This window comes from Octodon degus, unplaced genomic scaffold, assembly GCF_000260255.1.
Source record: "Octodon degus isolate 3935 unplaced genomic scaffold, OctDeg1.0 scaffold00086, whole genome shotgun sequence".
Classification (NCBI taxonomy): domain Eukaryota; kingdom Metazoa; phylum Chordata; class Mammalia; order Rodentia; family Octodontidae; genus Octodon; species Octodon degus.
In genome coordinates this window covers 3296037-3300414 of record NW_004524662.1, presented here as the reverse complement: position 1 = coordinate 3300414, position 4378 = coordinate 3296037, and the positions used below count along the sequence as shown (strand labels likewise).

At 37.6% G+C, this 4378-nt stretch overlaps 1 pseudogene; it reads right to left on the bottom strand.

Annotated features, from left to right (window-relative positions):
• Positions 1 to 2329: 2329 nt before the first annotated feature.
• On the bottom strand, positions 2330 to 3207 carry LOC101578930 (annotated as a pseudogene).
• Positions 3208 to 4378: the final 1171 nt, after the last annotated feature.

Sequence of the window (4378 nt, the reverse complement as noted above, 5' to 3'; positions counted from 1 at the left end):
AAGAAAGAAAGAAAGAAAGAAAGAAAGAAAGAAAGAAAGAAAGAAAGAAAGAAAGTTAAAAACAAGAGGGCAGGCTTGATAGCTCAGCGGACTAAAGCTCCTATTTAAGCAGAGCTCAGGGACTGGGTTTGATACCCGGCATGCAGTGCCGGCCCCGCCCCCCAGCGCATGCTGAGATAGCGATTGAGGCTGGGCTTGGTGCCACACGCCTGTAATCCTAGCACTTGGGAGGCTGTAAACAGGAGAATCACTACGAGTCTGATCTACGTAGTGAGACCCTGAAGACACTGTAGACCTTTCCCTAAATACAGAAAAAAATTAAAATAAAGTTAAAGACAACCTATCTACTATTATTTACTTTAAAATGATTTCAAACTTACTGGAAATTTCTAGAATAAAACAGAATTTTTCCTATTTACCTTTTACCCCAAGTCAATAATTATAACCTTTTGCTTTATTTGCTCTACTGGTCTCCCACCTTCTTCCTGAAACATGTTTTATTTGTGAAGTATTTGAGAGTTAGTAGTTGACATCGTTCCTTTTATCACCATATGTTTCAGGCTGTATTTCTGAAGTGCGATGGATGCTTTTTCTTACATAACTAATTGTCAAATTCAAGAACGTTAACACTGATTTGATTCTGTTATCTAAGACAAAACACATATTTTTCTAGTAGTCCTAGGAATTTTTTTTTTAATGTCAATTACTCCCCTGCTTCAGGACTTAATCCAGGATCACAAATAACATTTAGTTGTCATATCTCTTTAGTCTTCTCGAATTTATTTATTTAATTTTTTCTGGCTTAATAAGGACTTGTTAATCCTCCAGAAGAGAAGCTTAATGATATTATTACCCTATAAATAGGCAGTTGAGCTGAACCTCACTATCCGTCTGAATATCAAACATCTTAGACACAACATGGAACAGGTATTTTCCATCAAGTATGGATATGTTAAATTTTAAATCCCTACAGAATGTGAAGAAAAAAATAAAAAAATAGGAATAAAGAAATACACATTTTTATATAGAAATTTAGAAATCTAACCATATGCAGCATTGTAGCAGGACAGTCCTATGACTTTTTTTTTCTTGTCTCTTGTTTTCATTTATTACTTTTTTAAAAAAATGAACATTTACTCGAGAGACACACACTTACAATATTTATTTGTTTGTTTTTTGTTTTTTTTTTTGCAGTACTGGGGATCAAACTCAGGACCTTGCACTTGCCAGGCAGGTGCTTGTGCCTCTAAGCTATCTCCCCAGCCCTACAATATTTAAATGGCAATGGAATACCCATCTCTGACAAAACTAAACAAAGAAAGGGGATACAAAGGAAGGACTGTTTTGTATCTGTTTATACAAAATAGTTAGGCTAGATATACAGCTACTTTCTCTTAATTCAATGAGAAGAATTTTTTGTACTAATAGTGTTTGAACAGGATATCATGTCTGCATCTTGTACTATGAATAACCACTACAAAGATAACAATATGCAATGTATTAATTATTGAAACTGACCTACTAATAGGTTTTGAAATTGTCTCATTGCTCTTTGTTTCTCAACAAAATTAATAAAAAAAACTTTAAAAATAAAAAATGTTTAAAAAATTTAAAAAGGACTTACTTATTTTGAGAAAAAAGATCCCAAACATCAGGCATTCACAAAAAACAACCCACAGAATCAACTTTAGAAAGCAAAGACTACTATTACACTAATTTTTCTAGAGGATGCATTTGACATGCTCTCATTCACAAAAATATATTGTTACATTTGTGATTAAGAGCACCACAAAGTACTTGATGTGGGGTGATACACATGACTCTTAACTCAAAGCTGCTTTCAGATGCTATGCTAAATGAGATTGCCTTTGCAGTTAGGGAAGCAACTACTGAAATTATGTGTAAATGGAAACAACTATACTGCCTGCATAATGAGAGATTATTGTGGAGACACCTGATAAAAACCATACAATCTTTTTATTGTTAAGGCATAAAGAGGTATCAAAATTGAAAAACAAAAATTACAGGAGAAGATTTAACAAAACTACTAGGAGCATCAAAGGAAGTGAAAATGGTACTAGGTGCAGGGCAATTATGAACATGATAGGACACAGGGATAATAGTGAGCATGTGCTGAAGATACTAGGGGATGGGGCCAGGGAGATGGCTCAGTAGAATAAGCGCTTCCCTGGCAAGCACAAGGGCCTGAGTTCAAACCCCGGTTCCGGAAAAAAAAAAAGATACTAGGGAAGAGGATCTATGAAATTTAGATCTTAGACAAGTGACTAGGTAAACAAATAATGGGACACTTCTAAACCAAACTATGTGCTTAAGAGACATCCTCGCCACTGGCACTGTCTGTCATTCTCTCCCTCAGCCTCTTTTTCTTCATCCTTGATCAACTTCAGCTGGTCCTCCGCCCAATCTTCATGTTCATCATCATCCAGTAGATCCCCTCCTCAGCGGAGTCATCCACAGCACCCTCAGACTCCATCTTCACATTAGTCTCATCTTTCTTCTGGGAGGTGGTGGTCTGTTCCTCTTTGGTTTTATCATTGTTTATCTCCACTGCTCATTTGCTCTGATCCTTTTCAATTTTCTCCAGGCTTTCCAGTAAAGAATCTACTTTTTGTTTTATCTGGGTCAACTCCTTCTTAATGGTTTGAAGGTCATCACCTTTCAACTTTCCAGACTTGGATGAAGATCCACGCTGGCCACTCTTAGAATTGAAGCCACTTTTGCCTTTTCAGGGGGTGTTTCCTGCTACACGCTGGTGTTTTGAGGGCACTACAGCCTGAGCAATGGAGGAGGAGGAGGAACATGTGCTGGGTAACTGTACATCCTGTCATGATAATCACACTGAAAGTCATAGTCCAAGTCAAAAGAAGAGCCGTACATCTCCTCTGCAGATTGTTTCACACCTGCTTCTCCTCTGTTCCCTTTTGGCTCTGCAGCCAGATTAATATCTAAAACCTGGCCAGCAAGCATTCTGCCATCCTCCTCAGCTACAGAAGCCTGGACATTTCTCTCATTAACATACTGGACAAAAACAAATCCCTTATGAATGGAGCAATCCACAATTTCACCATACTTCGAGAAGATGGCCTCCACATCAGATTTCTTCACCACAAGAGTGTTCAGATTCCCAATGAACACACGGGAATTCGTGGAGTGAAGGTCTGTGTTGTTGATAAAATTGCTAGCCATCATATTTGAAGAGAAAGTTGCTGACAGTGACAAAAAACTATAGCTGAAGATAAAAAAAAAAAAAAATCTCACAGGAGAGGGATGAGAGAAGAGATTTGATTCTGAATCTCCTGCTCCCAGGTTCTGGGTGGAGTTGACTGCTGCTCGAGGTCAGCAATGCAACAGTCAGTCTTCTCGAATTTAAAACAGTCCTCAGAAAGTGATCGATGACGTAGAGTGTGCCTAAGGAGAGTCACATGGGGAGAAGACACTCTCTCAGGCTTTCACAGAGAGCACATAGGGCAAGCATTGGCCGTGACTCATCCACATGGCTGACACTGACAAAGGTTCTACAATCTGAGGTACAGGATCTCAAGATAAATCCTGAGGGCATTTCACTGACCTTGTCAGACCAAAAAACTACAACTCTTGTTGCACAGGTCCTGCTTTACCTTGGTCTTAACCATCCAGTAGAAAAGTATGAACACGAAATATAGGAAGTAAAGCCATGTTGTTATGTTGAGCTGTAGGGGACTCAGGTCAATAATTTCTGACATTGCCAGTTAAACAGAAAACCCAATGATATTATGGGCTTCTGTACTCTTTTAGAATATTTTGCTGAGTTTACACACCTATAATATTCAACAACGGAACTTAAAAAAAATTGGGGTATAACTATGAATGTCCATTTTGTATCTGTGTATTCAAAGTGGTTGGGATAGATATATAGTTGCACTCTCTTAATGAATAGAATGATTTTTTCTAATGGTGTTTGTAAGTAGGATCACAAGTCTGCATCTTGTACAGAAATTAACCACTGAGAAGAATGTATGCAGTGTATTATTTGTTGAAACTGTACTTTCGATTTGATTTGAAACTGTCTCATTGCTATATGTTTATCAATAAAACTTTGAAAAGAAAAAAAAATAAAACAGTCCTCAGTTCTTTATCTTGCAAAACTTTGACATTTTGGAAATTTTCAGGCAAATTTGTTGGAGACAGTCTGTCAATTTGGGTTTGGGTAGTGGTTCCATATGATTAGATTGAAGTTTTCAATTTTTCACAGAAATATTACCTCAAGCAACATTGTGTTTTCAGCACATCCCATCAGGGAGTAGATAACTTCAGGTGTTAAAAATGTTTTAAGCAAATCTGAGAGGGATGGCACATGTCTGTAGCCCCAGCTATGTGA